We start from the raw sequence: 22930 nt of genomic DNA on the forward strand, positions 1-22930 counted from the left end.
TTTTTTTAAAACTGTTGATAAGGCCATAAGTTTGGTGGTTATGAATACATGACAATATTCTGATATGTGTGGTAGCCATTTAAATGACTTGCAAACATATGAGGCTGTTGACATGCATCAGTACAATGACAGCAAACTATTATTTAAAAAAGTATTAGAAAAGGGGGTGCATTTAGGTTATTTTGTTGTTAGAGAAGGGGGTGCATTTATGTTATTTTGTTGTTAGAGAAAGGGGTTGCATTTAGGTTATTTTGCTGTTAGAGAAGGGGTGCATTTAGGCTGTTTTGATGCTAATGATATGAAAAACAAGCTGTATAGAGCATTCTTGACTAGCTGTGTTTTACTGGCTCCCAAAAATCCACAAGAATATGTTCACAATCCACCTGATCATCCAATTGCAGGCCATTTTCTTAATCATTATTTAATACAAAAATCTTTTGCTTTCCTTATTATATTCAAGATTCTTGTGATTTGTTAAATAAAATCAAAGGTGTAGTTTGACAGCCAGGGATATATTGGTTAACTCTTAATGCTTAGTGTCTATACACTAGTATTAATCACATGGATGGCTTGAATTCTGTTTTAAGGTTTTCTCAGGACTGTCCATTTACATAGTTTTTGGTTGAGCTTATTCACTTTTGTTTATTTAATATATTTTTTCAATGACCAGATTTATCATCAATTGATGGACATGGCTATGGTTGCTCCTTTTGCCCCTAGCTATGCTAATCTAACCATGGGAGCATTTTAGCAATATTATGTCTATAGCAATATTTTTTTTATGTCTTTGTGTATACATTTTATCATTATATTATTGATTTATTTTTATTTGCAAAGGTGGTCTAGAATTCTTTCATGATTTTATTGACAGTCACAATAACAAATATGGCTTCAAGTTTGTGGATGAAGTCTCTGAAGTAACAGTTAACTATTTAGATATGACTCTCTGTTTCTGATGACCATATAATTTAATGCCTTTCTATGTCACTGTTATATTCTTTACAAAAGGAATTCCCTGCTAAGGGAAGCCCAACAACCAGCCAGTATACCAAAGCCTTAGGTTTTTATAGATGCTGTACATCACACATATGCTCCACACTCAGGGTGTAGTTCATAAAAGAAGTGATGTACGAACATATATACCTTAGAAATTTGTTGCCAGTCCAAACACCATCATTGATCATCAGACTGAATGCTCCATCTTCTGTGCTGGTTATTGAGACATATTTCAGATAAGTGCCCCATTAGGGTTTGTTCTTATATTTTCCTCTTTTAATTTTGTGAAGTTTACATGTCATCCAGAAAGGAAAAATGTCAGTGTGGGAGGCCTATTCCCCATAAAGATCACCACAAGCAGTGTCCTTTTCTGTTTGCATGGTTTGATATGGTTATGACCATGTGCAGTGTTCTTTCTGCCATGCATTTGTCCTTAAGACCCTATGTAGTCATCTCACTTCCTTGTCTATTTACTTCAAGAACCAACGTCTAAAGCTGTTGGTACAGGGTACTATGGTGGAATCCTCCCATCCTGAAGATCAGTCATCTGCCAAGAAAAAGGACAAGAAAGTTAGGTCTGATTCAGCTGCTGTCCCATGTCCCTTGGATGTCTTTCTTGAGATTGGTGAAAGCCTGGAAGATCACTTAGTTGTGTTGTATTCCTCTGCCATAACCCTATCAGAGGCCGGCAAGGATCTGACCTCTCACACATCCTCTGAGGCTGTGTAAACGTCCACCCCAGATGTTGAGTGGAAACCACATCTGATTATTTCTGAGGGGACCAAGAAAGATACAGGAGATACTTTTTCTGGAGGAGATTCCTACTACGTTAGTTGAGTGTAGGCAATGGTCTGAACCTCCTAGGGGTTTTAGGGTAGACACGCCTCAAAAGAAAAAAAAATCAAGCATGTTTCCCATGCTTCTAAAGACCCCTAGTATGAATGCCAGGATTTTACCCAGGGGTTAAAGTTCCAGTGCCTGCTCCCTCTTAGTCTTCTACCCCATTCAAAAGGCCTAGAGAGCAGGACTCCTCCAAGAGGATTTGGACTCTGAGGAAAAATCTTTGGCATATTCCTCTCAGATTCCTTCTCCCTTTGATTATGGCTCTTAAGAGGATGATTCTATTAGCTCAGATACTCCTCTAGAAAAAATCTCCTTTGGGGATACTATTTCTTCCATGATGGAATATTTTAAATGGGACTGTTCTCAGAATTCTGACATTCAAAAAAGGTATTCTGAGCTCTTCCAGATGGAGTCACCTAAACCCTCTGCTGTACCTCAAGTCTTGGCTGTTCTTTCAGATACCTTCTCCATTACCTGTGTGGCCTCTGGTTCTCAGCCTCCAGCTCCTAAGAAACATTATAGATTTTACAGTGTGCCAGATGAGTGTACGTCTCTATATAAATGTCCTTCTGCTGACCATTCTGTAGTGTCTGTCTGTTCTGACAAACTCTCTAAACTCTTGCCATCTACTAAACTTCTTCCTTTTGACAAGAATAGTAGAGTTGTGGAATGGTTAGGCAAAAAGGTGTATAATGCTGCCACCTTGGCTTTTAGGGGTATCAATTACCAGACTCATATGACCAGGTATGTTTTAACTCTTCTTTCCCAGGCTTCTCAGGCATTCTCTGACCTCCCTGATTCTGAGGGGAAGGCTTCAGTCCTCACTTTATTGATTTCTACTTCTCAGGTAGCTCACCACTCAATTAAAGGTAGGGCTGCTGCTTTTGGTTCTGCTTTGGGACATTACTATTGGCTCTACCTTCAGCCCTTCCTGATGATATTAAGGCTAAGTTATTGGATGCTCCTCTTGATAATAAGAACCTGTTTGGGTCTGCTGCTGCTGCTGAACTTATTCAGTCCCTTCAGGATAAGGGTAAGGCCTTGCAATAAATGACGCATATTTTTGGCTCACCCATTCCTAAGTTCTAGAGAAATTATCCATCCAAAACTAGCTTTGTTTGCAGGCAGCCTTGCCCACCTTCTAAAGGTAAGAAGGGTTCTAGGTGGGTTCCTCCTGCTAAGTCTTCTCAGACTTGTACTACTCAGAAGCAGCCTATTCAAGACAAGCCAGGTTCCATCTGGAGTTTGGTTCCCCTTTTCCTGAGTTAGGTTCCCTTATCCGTTCATCTATCCCTGTGCCTTCCCAACTGGTTAAGGATCACTCAAGACTCTTGAGTTCTGTCCATCATCCACTAGGCATACTTCATGTATGGAAATCTCTTCCTCCTTTTCTGGCCATCCCTCAACCTCCTCAGGAACAGCTTACTTTCTTCCCAAGAACTGCTTCAGGGCCTTGTGGCTCAAGGCATGATTCAAGCTGTACCCCCTTCCCAGCAAGGGAAGGGGTTTTATTCCAGAATGTTACTGGTTCCCAGGAAGGAAGTCACCTAGAGACCCATTCTGCACCTTTCTCAGCTCAACCCCTGTATGAAAGTTCCTTCTTTTAAGATCTTGTTTCTTCAGGTATTGTTTCCTCCTCCTCTTCCTCTGGCTTTCTTGGATCTGTGGATCTCAAGTTTACTTATATTCACACCCCAGTTTATCTCCTTTTCAGGAAGTTTTTGCTTTTCTATGTCTGTTCCTTGCATTTTCAGTTCTCTGCTTTGCTCTTTGACTTTTCTGCTGCCCCAAGAGTATTAACCAAATACCTCTCTCCTGTGATTGCCTTTTGCAGGATGAGAGGAGTTCAAATCTTTCCTTACCTAGACAACCTGCTCATTTAAGCTTCCTCCCCTGGGGACTTGGTTCAGCACCTCTTGTATACTGTTTGCCTCTTATGAAGCCTGAAGTTTACAATAAACATTCAGACATCAGTTCTGGTCCCTTCTCAGGATCAGGTGCTCCTCGGTTGCAGGATGCAGACCATTCCCATGCTAGCATCTCTGCCTCCTCCTCTCAAGGCTCCTCTAATCACCTTTTTTCAACCCCTTCTTCCTCTGGCTTCAATTACAGACAGAGAATTTCTCTGGGCTGTAGAATACATGGCCTCCGCCATTCTTATACTTCCTCAAGCCAGACTTCATATGAGAAAATTACAGTGGTTCATAAAGTCAGTATGGCTCCAACACTGCCATCCACTAGATTTTCTAGTCCGTTTTAAACTTGAGCGTCAATGGTGGGTTCATCAGGTTTTTCTCAACCCAAAACTTCCTTTTCAACCACCATTTCTCTCTCAGGAACTTTTCTTGGATGCCTCAGACAGGGGGTGGGTAACTTCCTTTGGTTCTCTCAAAGTACAGGGTCTCTGGCCTCCTCATCAGATGTCAGACCACATCAACATAAAGGAGATGAGAGCTCTCTTTTTTGTTATTCAGAGTTTTCATTCCCTCCTTCTTTCAGGCCTCTCAAAATCTTTACAGACAGTACTACATTGATGTGGTATATCAACAAACAAGGGGTGACTCAGTCCTATCTTCTTTGCAGACTGGCTGTTCAAGTTTGGGATGTAGCTGTTTGGTATCAAGTGACTATTCAGGCTGTATATATTCCTTCAGAGCAAAATGTAGTGGCAGACTCTTAGAGTAGGTCCAGTACACAGGCTCACCAATGGATGTTTCATAGAGTTGTGTTTCTGGACACTATCCATCGGTGAGGCATTCCACAGGTAGATTTGTTTGCCTCCCCTTTGCACAGCCAACTTCTTAATTTTGGCACCACCAACTTACTTTTTGCACCAGATTCCCAAGTCCTCTGGCCTGGAAGGTGGATGCCCTATCTTTCTCTTGCAAGGGGATGTTTCTTTATGCCTTTCCTTCCCTTCATCTGAGTCCATCGGTCCTGCTGAAGATGTATTTATTATTTATTTGTTTTACATTTGTTAACCGGGTTAGTCTGACTTAGCTTTTGGCTCATTTTCAGCAGAGACCCGGGGAGAAAAGCTCCTCACAGAATAACATTTAAAAAAATTCAATTACAATCAGGAAAAAATTACTATCAGGTTACAATAGCAAATGAAATGATTAAATAACAACTTGATTAGTTTTTAGGTATAGAGTGCATATATGCAATAATTGGATGGAGAGAAGCTCTGCAGTGCAATAAAATTTAGCAAAAAATCAGTTACAGTCAGCAAAATTTACAAACAGGTTAAAATGGTATAGTAAATTAACAATACCTGTGTCATTGTTGATAGGTTTAGAGAGGTTGTATACAGAAGTAGGAATGAAGATATAGGGAAGTAAAGAGGTGGGTTTAGAGAGGTTGTATACAGAAGTAGGAATGAAGATATAGGGAAGTAAAGAGGTGATGTCCAAGAAGACAGACAGGTTGAAGTAAATGATTTTATGGGAGTGGTGTGATATAATTCAGATGAGGTAGACAGGGAAGAATGTAGGAGAGTGAGGGTAAAAGAAAGAGTGGATAGAAGGAAGGAAGTGGAGGCAGAACAAATTTAGAAGTAAACTTGGGGTAAAGAGGAGTATCGGTGTATGGGTAGTAGTTTCAGGGGGGATGACTACAATGGCAGAACTATTTTTTGTTAGGTATTTTCGGGTGGCTAATTTGAATTGCTTGATATGGTCAAGGTACTTTATTTCAAGGAGTAGTTGGTTCCAGGAAGTGGCTGGGTTGTAGTTATAGAGTAGACATCCTATTTTAGTTTTGGGATTATAAATCTGTAACAGTCCTTGATCTGAGCTACAAAGTGACCTAGCTGGGGAGTATTTAGATATGATAGTAGAGAGACTGGGGGCAGTACAAGAGCAGATACAGGATGGAGTGGATACTTTGCAGCTGATAAAGTAGGAGCAGGTGAGGGAACTCGGGCCAATCCAGTTGCTTAAGTGATAAGCAATGGTGAGACTTATAGGATTAGTTGGCTGCGAATCTGGCCACCTTATTATAGGTAGTTTTAAGTCTTGAAATGAGTGTAGAGTTAAGGTTAGTGAATATGTGACAGGAGTATAGAAGTGTGGGAAGTAAAAAAGTATGGGAGAGAGTAATTCTGGCTGTGTTAGTTATTTCTTATTACGGTAAAGGTGTCCAGGATTCTGGTGCATTTTTTTATACGGTTTGTGACGTAGATCAAACTTAAGTTGATCATCTATAGTGACTCCTAGCAATTTAGTGCTAGGTTCAGCTGTGATGATGCTGTTATTGCTTGATAAAATATTAAATGTAGTTTTGAGATTGGTGTGGTTTTTGGGGAGAATGGGTATGAGCTTGGTTTTCTTTGAATTTAGAATTAATTTGTTTTCATTAAGCCAAGTTTCAATGGTGTTGAAAGATGCTTGGGTAGCAGAGTGACGGTCTGATGAGTTATCTGCAATGGTGATGACAGTAGAGTCATCAGCATATTGCACAAGTGATGACTGGAGACAAGAGGTATAGAGTAAGTTTGTGAAAATATTGAAGAGCAGTGGTCCAAGGATAGATCCCTGGCGGACACCCATTTGCACAGTGAGGGGAGGAAAAAGTGCAGAGAGCCATTTTACTAATTGCTGGTGGTTAGAGAGATAGCTGGAGAAGATAAAGCAGAACCCCCAAAAATCTTGTTGGTGACTCCCTTTTGGCCCAGACAGCATTGGTTCCTCCGTCTTCTTCACTTGGCCAAGGGCAATCACCACAAGTTACCTCACATGCTGGACCTTCTCACACAAGACAAGGGGTCTCTGATGCATCCTAATTTGTCCACTCTTCAGGTGACATTGTAGGTGATAGTGTTTTGATGCCTGTTAGGCACCTTTTTTTCTGAGGACATGCTTATGGTTCTGTGAGAGGCCAGAAAACCTACTAGTAGTAGGAAATCATTCTAAAAGATTTTAAGCCTGCATAAACTAAAGCACTGCTGATGATTTCCTGCTAGGTGAGGAAAGTAAACCTATATTGTTTTGTCTGTGACTTGCTGATAGAGTTGCTGTCTGTTTTGCCTGGTCCATTTCGTTTTCTGCTTTAAGAACTCTGCTTGTCCTGGTGTTTTTGTTCTGTATGAGACATAGACACCTAGGCTGCACATTTCACGTTTTTTCATTAGTTAAATTGTGTATTGAGTGATGCTTAAATACACAGTGAACTTCTGGGCCTATGTCTTTTCTAAAAATATTTCAAGCCTGCATAAACTAGAGCATTGCTGGTGATTCCCTGCTAGTTTTTCCTAGCCACCCAGCCCTTCAGTGAGTTGGCTTTTAAACCTGGTGATTTTAATCTGGCCACCCCCTACTCTAAATTGAGCTTAATAAGCCTCCCTTTCTACACTGCCATTGATATCTTGAATTATTTATTTGCCTTTCCTAATGTGTATATTGAAAAAGTGCAGTTTGCCTCTCATTGTTTGTTCTGACTTACTTGCTCTGAATTCATTATCTAGTTAGCTGTTTATAAAGTAGTGTATTTTTACACTTTAGCAAGCAGTTGTTTTCCATCTAATGCTGTGTGAGGTAGCCTGACCTGGTTAGGCTGGAGAAAACTTGAGATTTTTGCATGTAGTTTTACTGGCTGGAGGGCATATTAAACAGATTCTCTTGTTTTTGTGCCTTTATAAATTCTGTACAATTGAGTGGCTCTTGGCTCATTTATACAAAGTGAAGTACTTTTATTGAATAATCACACTTTCATAAGCTGTTTAAAGTACACTGCTATATCTGTATACTTATGTTTGTGGTAGCATTTAATATCTTTTAAGTTTGTTTGTTTGTGGTAGCATTTTGCTCCGGACACTCCTTTACTGTGCTTTTGCATTAGGAGGACTGAGATTATTCATTTAGTGGCAGTAGATGTTTACCTGAATGAGCTGAGCTGGGAAACACAGAAAAGAGCTTTAAGTATTTTTTGCATTTCTCTTATATACTGTGACTGCAGTTTAGCAGTTTCAAAAAAAAAAACTGTACTGTCTGCTGCTGTTTTGAGTAGTTAATTGCACTGTATTACATTGTGTCTGTTAGTTGTAGGACTGTTGTTGATAGATTGTGTGGTCTTGTTACACTTGGGCTCCAAACCAGCTATCCTACATTAATAAGGTGTTTTTCTCCACCCTTGTGACAGAAGTGTGCGGATCTAATCTGTCTGAATTTGGGATTGTTGGTAGAAGGCTTATTATGTGCTTTTCTGATTGGTAGCTAGCCTAAAACTTGTATCTCTTTGCTAGTATTTAAGCCTTGCATTTGCATGGTTCTGCTCTTCGTGCAGCAGTGTTTAGCAGTGTCCTGTATAGATGCAAATGCCTAGAACCTCAGTATTTCCCTAAACAGCTGTCAGTGAAACCCTTCCAAATTGCACACTGGGCATTCTTAGACTACATAATGTATAGGTCTCTCTTGTAGTCTCAGAGCTGCAGACACAGTCCTGTCAAATTAACCAATTACCTTCCCTAAAACAACAGGCAGTAAGAGCCTGCTATCATGGATGGGCAGTTTCCCATCATATCTCTGGCCAGCCTGATAGACATGGGCATCCTGAGGCAAGGTAGTAATTGTCTCATATATACTGACAACCACTTACTCCTGAAACAAATACTTTATGTGAGAGATGTAGTTACACTATGAAATGGGAGGTAAAACTCTTGCATAAGGACAAACTGAATGCCAAACAGGTTGTCATCACACACACACACACACACACACACACACACACACACACACACACACACACTAAATAAGGACATGACACAAAAACCCACATATGTGGAGTTACTCACTAGTAGCTTATAAAAAGGTCAGAGGCCTCTCAAACAGAAACCATTTACACACACAAAAATGCAAAAAACAACCGCAACACATAATACACATACACCAGTATCTCAACAAATAAGGCAATAAGTCTTAACACCACAAAACCTAACGTATTTGTCATAGGTCACTCCATTGTGAGAGACACAGATGTTCCCCTCACTGGGCTGGATAAGGAATGGGTTACAGTTAGGTGCCTGTCAAGTGCCAGGATCCGTCAAGTCACTCAAGCACTCAAGTCACTCAACCACAAGTACCGGTATGACTCTGTCATAGTCCACGTGGGGGTGAATGTCTTGAGACATACCTCACTGGGCTATATGAAGAGAGACATGACTGAGCTCTCAGATTATGTATCACAGGCAGGTGTAAGCCTAGCATTAAGCAGCATTCTACCTTCTCCAAGGATGATGCCAGCTTCTGGTGTCAGTCCAAGGTGATCCAGTATCTGTCAGTCTGAGAAGACATGGTTGACAGGCCACACTGCTTTGCCAGAAATGGTCTGCACCTATCTCCTCTAGGCTTTCCGACACTGGCAAAGGCATTAGCCACCCCTGTTTTGCATTTTTAGGCAGTTGCAAAACAAACAAGCTTCCAACATAACACAAACCTCTCTAGATAAACTCAAGGTACTGCTGCTTAATGCTAGGAATCTAAACAAGAAACTGCACTCCCTGCAAGCACTCCTTGCTTTGGAAGATGCTGACATCTGTACAGTCACTGAGACATGGTTGAAAGGTGCGGAAAGCACTATAGCCATGCAAGGCTATGATGCCTTCCATACGTTCAGACCACAAACTGAGCAGGAAAGAACCAAAGCAGGAGGGGTATCCATCTTCATTAAGGATAAGCACACCTATAGACTTGTCAAACAGTATGACTGTCTTAAGCTACTCCATGTCCAGTTAACTATAGGTAGAGCCCCACCACATCATAGCTAGCAATATGTCCACCACTATGAAAAAGGAAACGCATACTGCATGTGAGGACTTACTGCAGTCACTTGCCATACAGCCTAACACCTTATTCATGAGTGATTTTAATTATCCTACAACTAACCTGGAAACATACACAACTGCAAACATGCTGGCTCAGAGGTTCTTGGACTTTGTCAATGCAAGTGCACTGGAATGGCTAGTGAGCACCCCCACCACCACCCCATTATGTGATGTCCTCCCTGGTAAGTCAGAATTGTTGATGGAATGATAAGTCCAGGCACCCCATCAATTTCAAAAGCTTAATAAGTTTTCAAAGACAAATTACCTCCTACTAAGTGATGGTATAAGAAGTTTCAAAGCCCCCTCAAATGCAAATAACATGGACTGCTATGCAGAGGTGTAACTACAATGTCCTATATAACCAGTTAAGCAGTTGTATAGAATCAGCTGTACTTGACTGGATTAAAACCAGGTCTTGCCAAAAAAATAAGCCACCCAGGTGGACCCCTAGTATAAACAGGCTATACAACAAGAGAAAGAAAATGATGTCCAAGAACAAGAGAGGACTGGTTCAGCAGAATATAGAAATCCCTCTCTAGCTTGAACAAACAAATTAGAGATCTTGTCAAGTCCTCCAAATGTAATTATGAAGTAAAAATAGCCTCCGTAGCTAAGGATAATCACAAGGCATTCTTGAACTATGTACAAAATCTAAAAAAGAATAACCAGCTATGCACTGAGCTGGTTGTGGATGGCACCACTCATACTCAACTGGAGGTAATAACCAACCTGCTAGCTGATAGATTTGGAGCAAACTTCACCCCTCCATCCCCTTTAGTCATCCCCAAAGTATACCTGCCACCATTCCTCAGCCTACTATGTTAAGAGAGCAGGTCATCTTGGCACTCTCCAAGGTCAAATCACAGCATCATGGGACCAGACAACATCCCAGGTTGGCTTTTAAACAACTTAAAACATAACCTAGCAGACCCCCTTGGATCCCTTTTTAATCCAAGCCTGAGAATTGGCTATGTTCCAGTGGAATGGAGGACAGCAACAGTAATCCATCTGCAAAAAGGGGGACCAGCAACTGACCCTGGGAATTATAGGCTCACAAGCTAAACTAGCCTCATCTGCAAGGCCATGGAAAGAGTGATTATGGACCTTAAGAAATAGAAACTGAGTTTATGGAGTGCCTGTGAAGTGAATGATTAAGTGTAGAAAATCTAACTCAGAAAGCACCACAGCAGGATAGAGCAATGGACATCCAAATTAAGGAGAAATCAGTGTAATGTGAAGCAACTGGTCAGTTGCCATATGAAGATATTTTGGAGCCTTCCACAAGAAACCAGTATAAATGTTAATTTGAAGCTAGACAGCAAGGGAAGGAACAAGAAACTGTGGCAACTCTGACACAATCATTGTTGAGGAGTGAGAGGCCAGTGAGTTCCCATATGACAGAGCAATGGATGACACAGGTTGAAATTGAAGAGAATGTGCCACAGGAAGATGCTATAGAACTTTCTATAGAATGCCTGCAGGTAAATGGAAAACAAAAAATGTGTCCTCGGTTTAGAAGAAAATTAAGAGAAGAGTTGCTTGATTTAATAGAGATAGCTCGACATATTAAGATCAATGAAAGAAATAGACTGCAGAAGATTAATAAAACTCAAAAAGTCAGAAGTCTGATAAAACAAATGAACACAGTAATTAGGACTGTGCATAGAGATCCATGAGATATAACAGAAGTAAACAGGCTATATTACTGTGCAGCTAAATTAATAACATTTAAAATTCTATCACAAGAACATAGGGTAGTAAGGGAAAGGTAGGGGAGAAATCTAATACCATCATGGAAGTATTGAACAGAGAAAACTATAAAACAATTAAAACAAGACATGTCAGTGTTAGAAGAGTATATAGGAGGGCACAAATCAACAAAAATACTCAGAAAGATAGACGTGATAAAAGCAATGAGCAATATTATAAAGGATCAAGATTTATCATGCACTACCGCAAATAATAAACTAAAAATATCAACACAGGCAGAAAAACTTCGAAGATACACAGATAAATATAAAGGAAAAGTGCAAAATAATTTATTGATGACCCCAAAAAGTTTTATAGAGAATTGTGAAACAAGGTAAAAGGAATTGAAAGACCACCAAAAAAACAGTAGAAATCGATACATTTTGGAGAAGTATTTATCAAGATCCTGTGGAACATAACAAAAATGCTAAATGGATAGAAGAAGTAAAAGAGAGAAAAAATAAGTTCAAAGGTACAGGATATGAAATGGGATGATGTAACAGCCATAGAGATTGGAACAAAGTTAAGAAAAGCCTCTAATTGGAAAATCCCAGACCCAGATGCAGTACCTAACTTCTGGTTAAAAGTAATAATATCTTTGCATGAATATTTAGCCATAGTAAGAACTATTAATATGCACAAACCGAATGGACACCAACCTGGCTAACAACAGGAAAAACAATGCTTATACTTACGAGTGAACCTGCAAGCTACCCTACAAATTGTAGACCATTAACTTGCCTTCTGATGATGCATAAACTATACACTGGAATTGATGCTGACATATAGTCATTTAGAAAAAACTCAATTATGGCAATAGAACAAAAGGGCAATAAAAGAAAGTTATATGGAACAAAGGATCATTTGTTGTTAAATAAAGCCATAGTGGAGAATTGTAAAAAGGGGAAGAATCTAAATATGGCATGGACTGACTACAAAAAAGCATTTGACAGTATCCCACATTCATGTATAAAAGACTGCTTAAAATGTTTAAGATAAACCCTAGACTGATAAACTACATCACAGCAACCATGAAACAGTGGCAAACCACTTTGCAGTTAAGCTATGATAAAGGGCAAATTATTATTCCAGGGATAAACATCCAAAGGGGAATATTCCAGGGTGACTGTCTGTCACTGTTGCTCTTTTGCCTTGCCTTTAACCCTTTAAGATGTCTGTTTAACAGATTAGGTCATGGCTATAATTTGGCTCCCAGAAAGCAACAAAGTGTAAAGACTTCTCATCTTTTTTTTTGCCGATGATTTAAAACTGCATAGCTCATCAGATGAGAAACTGAAAGCACAATTGCAAGTAGTCAAACATTTTTCAGATGATATAAGAATGTCATCTGGTCTTGATAAATGTGCAAAAGCAACCTTTAAAGCAGGAAAGCTGCAGCACCAGGAAAACATCAGTTTGGGACAATAATGTGATATAAAAGAACTTGAACAAGAGAGAGTGTATAAATATTTGAGAGCTGATAAAGGATCAACAATAAAACATGAACAATTATGAATATAACTTAGTAAGGAATATTGTAGAAGACTTAAATTAATCCTGAAATTAGCGTTGATATCTAGGAACAAAATTTAAGCTATAAACCAATTTGCTCTTTCTGTCCTAACTTATAGTTTTGGAGTGATTGACTGGCTTCAAAAGGCGTTGGATAAATTAGACAGGAAAACAAGAAAGATGCTTCATGCTCATCAAATGATTTATAAAAATCAGTGCATATCAGGATTTTATATCCCCCGTTATGAAGGAGATATGGGCCTCACTGAAATTGACTACATGTATAGATCTGCAATCATGGGACTGCATGCATATCTGCTGACCTTACAAGACCCAAACATAGTGAAAGTTTTGAAACATGAGGACAATAAATCTAAGATGACCTACCTTCTTAGTCTAGCAGAAGCATATCAGCGTCAAGCAAGAATGGAAATCAAACCAGAAGTAGATAAAAATCAGGCAGCAACTGAATATGCCAAAAAACAAAAGAAAGAATATAAAGTGAAGGATCAGATGAGAAGGCAAGAAATTTGGAAAATGTATAAATATATTTGCAAGTATAGAAAACCCATGGAAGAATCTCATGTTGATCAGGATCGAACACAGGAATGGTTAAGGAGAGGTAAATTCAAACCAAAAGATGAAAGGTTAATATTGGCGGCCCAAGATAGTGGGCTATGTACACGGTGGTTTACAAAGTCCATTAAACAAATGTAGTTTTTTTAAAGCAGAATTGGAAACAGTCACACACCTCCTTGTTGGTTGTGATGTACTAATGGCAGAAGGACTGTACACTGAAAGGCATAATAATGTAGCAAGACTGCTGCACTGGGGGTTGTGCAAACATTATAATACTGAAGTAGTTGAAAAACACTGGAAACATGAGCCACAAAGCATCATAGAAAATGATGAACCCTGCATCACATGGGATTACCCATTACCAACAGTTCAAAAGACAGAAGTGAGAAAACCACATATAGTGGTCCATGAAAAGAAGACAAAAGTAGCATTGATCATTGAAATCACTACACCCAGCGACTACAGTGTCTTGCATACAGAAAGACAAAAAGTCATAAAATATCAGGATTTGTAGGCAGAAATGAGAGCAATGTGGAAAAAGATACCCTGACAGTTCCAATAGTAATAGGAACAATGGGTCTTATTAACAAGAATCTAATTAGATATGTTACCGATACATGTAACTCCATACGAATTGCAGAAGGAGTCATTACTTGGCCCATTGTGGGTTCTACAAAGAGCATTTCTGGCTGACATCAAAGCGTGAAACAATACTAATTTCATGAACTTTAATCATATTTTGACTTAGGAATGGGGTCCATTCCCGTCATGGTTTTAGAAACCCAAAAGATTTGGAGAAATTAAAAGAAGAGACTTTATTAACAAGGACATAGGTAATCTCCAAAATCTGGACCCAACCCAGTTTGGATTTGTTAAAGGTAGACCATGCCTGTTAAAAATGATTGACTTCTTCGAGAAAGTCATCAAGGCCCTGGATGAGGGAAAGACAGTGCATACCACCTATCTTAACCTAACCAAGGCATTTGACATAATCTCCCACTCAGGTATTGTAGAAAAACTCTCCCATTTGGGAATTAACCCTTATATTACCAGATGCATAGCCAGCTGGCTCACCGACAAAACACATACTGTAAAAATGGGTGACTTCACCTCTAGCAAAAGACCAGTCACCAGTGGCGTACCACAGGGTTCTGTGCTGGGCCCCTTACTGTTTGGAATTTATTTCTCAGAAGTCCAGGCAAACTTGGATGGCCTGTGTCTGACCAAGTTCATTGACAGCTGCAAATTGGGAGCAGTCACTGAGTCCCCCAATGATGAAAATATGCTGTAACACAGACAAATGATTAGTGCCAAAGCCATGGATTACAACTAAATGCAAAAAGAATGCACTATTATCCCCTTTGGGAAACCTGAAATCTCTGCTAATTACATTATAGACAGCATCCCCTAAGAGTAGACCCAGTGGTACATGATCTGGGTATGCAAGTTGATAGCAATCTGAGCTTTGACCATCATGTATCCACAGTAGTAAGGAAATCCTTTTATGTAGCACATGTGCACATCTTATAAGACCCTCATCAGACCAGTAATTGAGTACAATGCTCCCTTTTGCGTGTACCTCTCCAGACACCTGCAACAATTGAACAGACAATGGAGGTTTCTCATCAAAAAATTACAGGGTACACAAAGCAAGTCTTACATGGAAAGACTGAAAGTCCTGTCACTGTATCCTGTCTCCTATAGGTTGCTAAGGAGTGTCCTGTGCCTGGCTTACAAGGTAGTCTCTGACCTGGCCCTGATGGAAATGTTACACATTCATAAATAAAACTGCACATGCTCCAGGGATCTTAACCTAGCCTCTGACATGAACAGGTCATGCTGGAGAGACAAGTACATCTCCCAGAGACTGCCACTTCTCTGGAATAAGCTACTAGTTCACATGAAACAGAGCCCCTCCCTGACCCTCTTCAAACATAGCCTAGATTAATAAGGATGGGTGACTGCACATTCACTCCTGCAGTGGCCAGTGTCCATCCTGGACAGAGGAAGTTGCTATTAACTACCATAGACCCTTACCTCTGCAAATTTCACTCACCTAATCACCGACAGTTGCGGTGACCTGGGATAAATATGGCTAGGCTTGTAAGGGCTTTAGGGATGTTAGCCTAGTAACCTTCTATGAACCTATATGTGACTAAATGGAATGGATTTTCTGTCTGGTGTCTTAATACTACTCAACTATCCAGATTTTGGCAGAATGTCCACATTTTTGGCTAGCATTTTTTGTTTGTTTCTCATAAAATTTGTGTGTGTGTGTGTGTGTGTGTGGGGGGGTGGTGGTTGGCAAATCATTTAGAATTGAGGTCACTAAATAATGACCGATAATGACGTACATTTGAGTTTCAGACTTCATATCCATCAGAAAAATGCATGCTAACACAAATGCTGTTATTCTAGTAACTTTCCAAGTTTACTAGAACAATATTTAACATCCGTCCCTATTTTTGAGTCTTTGTCTCCTAGTGTTTTAAGTTTTGTCCAGATTTCTTGGATAAACAGGTTGAGAGGTATGGGTGTATTGCTTGTTACCAGGATCCCTCTTCTGTTTTGATCCCTGTGGTTATCTCTTATTTGTGTAAATTGCTCCAAGCTAGGTTAGCGTATTCTTCAATTAATGCTCACCACAGCTATTTCTGCTTCTGTGCATCTGACACCTCCTCTTGCCTTTAGGTTTCAGGTCAAACAATTTCTTAAAGACATCCTTCATATTAGACCTACCAAGAAGTATATTTCACCTTCCTGGGACCTCAATTTAGTACTTGAAAAATTGACTCGTGTTCCTTTTGACCCTGCAGCTTCATCTTCCTTGCAACATTGTACATGGAAGTCTGTCCTTCTTGTGGATCTTACTTCAGCTAAGAGAGTATCTGAACTCCAGACTGTCAGTCTTGTCATATGGACAGGGCATCTCTTTGCATTAATCCTTCTTTTATGCCCAAGGTGGTTAACAAATTGTCTCTTAATCAAATCAGTCTATTAATTTGTCCTCCTTTTTCCCTTCTCCATAGTCTGCTAGTGAGACGGTTCTTCACACGTTGGATTTAAGTTTGATATTATTTGGATAAGATTAAGACCATTCACAAATCTGAGCAGCTTTTTATTTCATTTCATCCCAGATCTCTGGGTTTGGCTGTTTCTAAGCAAACCATATCCCATATTTTCCAGGATCTCTAAGGCCATTTCTTTGTGTTACTCTTTTCATGGAAAATGTCTCTCTGCCTCCGAAAAGGCTAATTCTACTAGGGCTGTTGCTTCCTCTGGTGCTTTTTCAAAGGTTTGGATATGAATTCCATCCTTGAGTCTGCTACTTGGGCTTCTGCCCATACCTTCACTAAGCCTTACAAATTGGATGTTTCCAAAGCTAGGGTTGGCTTTGCAAGAGCTCTCTTGCATGGATTTCTAGAGATCTCCTCTTTGCCTTTCTCCTCCCAGGTTTCCTCTTAAGCTTTTGTACTCTCCCTTTTGTAAAGAATACTGCACCCGTGATATGGAAGGACATAGTTCAGTTGTGTAAGATCTTACCATAACGGTAGATGCCCTTCCCTCCACTGTTGCAGTATTCACCCCCTCCCTTCTCCCCTTTCTGCTCTGCTATTTTCCTTCTATCCTTCTGGCCTGGAATTCCTTCCATTTTCTTTTTCTGAATGCACATGTTCTTCCCAATTCCTAAGACTGGGTTTTTGTCCTAGGGCTATTGAGTTCTGAGGTATGAACATCCATACCTCACCTTGATGCATTGTTCCCTGAGCAAGTAACATATGAGTGAAGTATGATGTCTACAAAAACCTAAGGCTTTGATATACTGATCAGATGTTGGGCTACCCTTGACAGGGAATACCTTTTGTAAAGAATACTGTAACAGTGAAGTGAAGGACATTTACTGTTAATGGTAAGATTTTACAGAACTGTACTTTCCAGAATACATAGGAAGCCTACTGGGACAATTGATTTTGTACGTGGCTCTAGTTGACAATCCTTCCCAAATGATTTCTTCTTTGCCATATGCAGAAATGGTAAGAACTAAAAGACTATGCTCTAAAAGGACAAGATTTTATTTTGGAAATTCAGTATCTTGCTGATATATTAGTTAGAAGAGGTTGTGATGTTACACTATTTCAGGAAGCCTGTCATAAAGTTTTAGTGGACAGTCAAAGCCTTACTAGTCAGGAACTGTTTACTCACATACAGTAAAAAAAATGAGTGCTAAATAAGGCTCCTGTATACGAAGGTAAGGACACTTTTAGTGTTTCTGAATGCAGTGTGATGTCTCAGCAAATTATAGATGTGATTTTGAACCGATGGAAATTTTTCATTGAGAATTAAAAATGTTTTAAAACCAAAACTTGTTATAGAAAGAATCTTTGGTGCTAGTCTGATACACATTTATTTTGTGTACGCTGCCTTTAATCCAGTTTATGAACAGCCTGTAAGTATTGAAACTTTTCCATGCAGCTGAAGTGGTTGTTGTGAGGTTATTACCAATATGTTTTAGACTATCAATGATATGAAGGTCGATATTTGGGGCCAATACTCTTGTGACTCTGTATGTTGTGTATGTTTTAAAATACCCCAGCCATTGTTTTTATATTGGAAAAAGTATAAGAAAATTAAATGACAGAATACATGAACACTTGAGAGATATAATAGCTAGGAATTATAGTCTGATTGTTGAACATTTTTCATTGTACCACACAAGTGATCCAAACAAGTTAAACTTATTGGTCACAGTATTACTGGATGTAAAAGACAAATTTAATTCCAAGTAGAATTAAGTAGTTTTGAAAAAGGAAGGTCTGTGTGTTTTAACATTTAATACAATAAAGCCATGTGACTTTAATAATGAATTAAGCTGGAAATACTTAATGCTTTGATTGCTTTACTGATGTCATTAACTATTTGGAGAGTGTCTGATTTACTTCCCTTGAGGGCTTTGCTGAGGTACCCTTTTTTTTTTTGATTTTGTCACTAAAGCTACTGTTTTTCATTTTTGTAGTTTTGTACCTTAGTTTATACTTAGTTGTTTAGTAAGACCAGTTATGACCCATCCCTGAGGCCTGTGTGTAAGACACAATGATAGCTCTGCTGGGGATGCATAAAGCGGTACTCCAAAGATCCCTCTTTTGTTTAAGAGTTTGCTGAATTATTCAGTGCTGCTGTTTTGGCATTTACAAGGTACTGCTGGTGTATGGAGGTTCTGACTTTCAATTTCCATCCTGCTGTTAAAAGCTGTTTAAATTCAGCAGCATTTTAAGAATTTGTGGAACAAGTGCTGGACTAACGTAAGGTTTCTTTATTTTAAAGTTTATTTGTAATTTATTCCAGCCACTCATGAATTAATAACAGTTTACATTTGCTATGTTATATTTATTTCTTGGTTATGTAGAAAATATATCATGCTTTCTTATTTGTAAGGTGCTTAGAGCTTGGATTAAAATAAACTTGAACTCAAACTTGACTGAGACAGGAAAGCGCATTCCCGAAGAAGAAACACGTGACCTCTCTGTGAGACCTCTGCATAAGAATTTATCTGAGTATAGCTATGTTGAACAAAATGAAGGAAGCAGTACCCCAAAGGCCAGTGATTGAGACAGGGAAAGGCATTATCCTAAAGGTAAACAGCAGCTTTCATTCTGCAGCCTGTTGCATTTCTCCCTTGAGTAATCCACATTACTCACTGTAAATTCTGGACTCCTCTGTGTTGCAAAACATTTCCTTTATGCCCTTTCCTTTCTCCTACACCTTGTAGGATATACAGCAGTGACTTCCACTGTATAAGTCTTGTGATACCACAGATGTTGTCTGGGTCCTAGAGGGACTTGGAAAATTTGGGAGATCATTTATATCATGCTTTCAGGTCAGAGGGGGATCATTTGTATCATGATTTCAGGTCAGACAAGCATCAGGTTTATGGCAGCCTTTACTGGCATAGTAAATCTTCTCCCTCCATCAAAGACAGATAAACGTATAAACTGTATGTGACAAGCCTGTTTACCGTTTCCTGTGTAAGACGGAATAACTAAAGTCTGCAGAGAGCCAATATCATTCTGTCTGCATTATGTGATCCTAGATTGCATGAAACTGCTATATGCCTAGTGAGATGCATGTTTCAAAGAACATGCTATTTGTGAGCTGAACATGTAACTGAATTTACCAAGGATACAGAATTACGCTGAACGTGTAACTGAATGTACCAAGGATATCGAATTATTAAAATGTTTGTGTGGTTAATGTTTTAGTTATCAAAACGCATGTATATCAGAAACTACAAGCAGTGTCTTATTTTATAAGTTTGTTCTTCTCTGCTGTACAGTTACAGCTCAAAATAACAGGCCTTTAGAGATGAAACATCCTTAACATCTTGATCAGATCATCAGAACCTGTTTTCCTGTGGCACTTGTTGGGGTGCTGTACTTTAATGTCAGGTCCACCCATAAACAATTTACAGGCTGCCTGTGTCCATTAGAGACATAGGTGCCAAAGCAGGGATGACTTTCCTGTTCCCCATCCAGTTATCCAAGTTACACTTGAATTGGGATAGGGAGAAACTATGCTTCACATGGATGGGGAGCCTGTTCCAGAGAAGGAATAGTCTCTGGGATGCATATCTGTCTCTTCAACAGGTCCTATTTATATCACAATCAAGGTTTAAATGTTAATACCAGGTAATTTTGGTGTTGTTTGTTTTACAGATGTGTAGGAGTTCCATCAGGGGAAGGGCTGACAATACCTTGTATGCCAGGCATAGATCTCCCCACAGCAGCCTGCATGAAGCAGAATACAGGGACAGATAAACTTGGTGACTGCATACAGAGAAGAGCACTGCTTCATGGTGTTAACTGCAACTACATCTGTTTGATAGGAAGAGTTGTCCGATTTGGACAATAAAATATATCAATTAACATATGAGCTAGTCTTGGTGGCTACTACAGTAAGTAAGTTTTCCTTGTTTTACTCCACACTCCCAGTTTATTCATTTCTATGTGCATTATTGCAGCTAACTTCAGTACCCACCCCCATCACATTTGGTTTATGTTAATTTGATGGTATGTTGACTTTTCTCATTACCAAAAAAAACAATGGTATTCTCATCTTGTTACTGGATTGTGTGTTGGTTCCTTTCTGGCTCTGTTTGCAGTTTTTTGGTAGTTGCTGGATGTCAGAAAAATATGTATTAGTAATATGCTTAGTGCATTCAAGGTTTAAAAAGGGTTAACACATTTATTCTATTTCACACTGCATAAATCTGCACGAGCTGCTGAGACATTCCAATCCTGTTATGTCATAAAAATATGTGCAGCTATGATCTGCTTATGCTTTGGAAATTAACAGGAAAGCATTTGATTTCTGCTAATGTCATGAAACTAATAATAGATGTTAAATTTCTACTAATGTCATGAGATTTAAACAAAGAGTTATTGATTTTCTGCTTATGCTGTGAGAAAAGTACATAACTGCTGAAGCTACTGATAATGAAAACAAAGGCTGCTTGAAAATATAAACCGTAGTCAGCATTACTTGTACCTAAGCTAGAAATGTACCTTGAAATGTAACACATATATATTAGAACTGCACAACTGAAGAATAGAAAGTTTGTATGGGCTAAAAATAAGCCCCAAGGCCAGTTTGTTTTTCTCAAATGTTTTTCATAAATCCAGTCATGTCAGCAGGAAATCCAAGTAATATTTTCTATGTAACACATAGTGAGTTTTAAATCTGAACATGTCAGCAAAAAATCTAGGTAACATTTTCTATAGAACAATACAGAAAGCTGTGTGTAACTATGTCAACCATAAAAAAGTAACATTTCATAGAACTGTATAAAAAAAGCATACTACTCACTAGTAATATGGACAAAATCCTGTATCCACATGTTTTGTCTCCTTGCTGCAAGTAATAAAAGGTGCCATACCTAAACCTTATGTAAATTGGTCTTTAAAGTTTTTTCCTTTGACATTGGAGAAGATTGCTAGGAGTCACATGGTTGTGGACCTGATGACTACCTGTTAGTCTAGATTTTTTTCTTTTTCCATCCTCATCATTTTTTGGTGGTATATTTAGACCTGGCTGCCTCTTGCCTAGCAGACTTAGCTTCCTGCTACTGTATTCTTCTGTCACTTTAAGAACTTCACACATTTATTTATTTTCAGTTTGATAACTGGATAAGTGAGTTAATCATTAGACCCTTTTCATCCACAACCCAGGCCAATGGGGACAGGGAAAGAAGTAGATGAATCACTGTAATTTGCTGTAATACAGCAGTAACCATAGCTGTACATAGAGTTTTGAAGTTATACAATAAAACCATGAACATATTTGTGCATATTCTTGACATGAAGTACATTAGTACAATAAAGGACACTAACTGACAGTTAATTTAAAAAAAGGTACATTACTGTTTGCAACACAGTTTGCTACAATATTCAAACCTAACTCGACTGTAGTAACTACTATGGATCCATCTGATGTCATTACATTAGGCAAGTTTCAGTGCTGAAATCTTTGAAGGACCTGGCTTTTCATCAGTACAGATTTTGTAACTTCATTTGATCCAGTATTCTACTGTTCTGACATCACCTTTTTCTTGTGTCTGGACCATACCTCTCAACTCTCCAGACTTTTGCAGAATGTCCATTTTTGCCTCATATTTTTGATCTGTTCCTCATAAAATTTGTAGTTTTCTGCTAAATCATCAAGGACTGAAATCATTAAATTTATATCTTTCAGAAAATGCATGCTAAAACAAATCATGTTCTAGCAACTTTTTTTTAAGTTTATTAGAGCAATATTTAAAATCTGACTCTATTTTTGGGCCTTTGCCCCTCATTTATTTTAACCATTGTCCAGATTGTTTGTGCTAATAGGTTAAGAGGAATGTGTTTCCATGTTTTAAGGGCTAACAAGCTTATGATTCATGAGATAGTTAAAATAAAACTGACTTGGTTTTGGTCATTTATGGCCTTAACTCAGTACTTTTATTTTGTTATAGTTTATCTGTCTTCACAGACTTATCATTATCAGGTATGTAGTCTGGGTAGTCATTTTATGAACCCAATTGTGTTGTCCTTATTGACTGTTTTACCATTCTACAGACTGTGTAACTTTTATTGTGTTATTCAGCACAACTTTGTTCATTTATTTTCACCGGAGTCTGTCTTTTTAACTGAAAATGGAGTTAGTTACTCATGGGAAGGACCTTTTTTAGCACTCTGTCAATTTTTTCCCACTAAAATCTTTATTAAATTTCATCTTTGTTCTTACCCATACCTTTTATTCATAAATACAAGAGGCTAGGTCTACTGGATGATGATGTTACTCTTGTCTGACGGCCCCATGTTGAGAGTTTATCTTGTCACTGTACTAAGTGCTTTCTGAAGTAGGGTGAAAAATTATGGTTTATGTGAAGTACCCATG

This window comes from Protopterus annectens, chromosome 5.part1 (genome assembly GCF_019279795.1).
Source record: "Protopterus annectens isolate FY-2018-M chromosome 5.part1, PAN1.0, whole genome shotgun sequence".
Taxonomy (NCBI): domain Eukaryota; kingdom Metazoa; phylum Chordata; order Ceratodontiformes; family Protopteridae; genus Protopterus; species Protopterus annectens.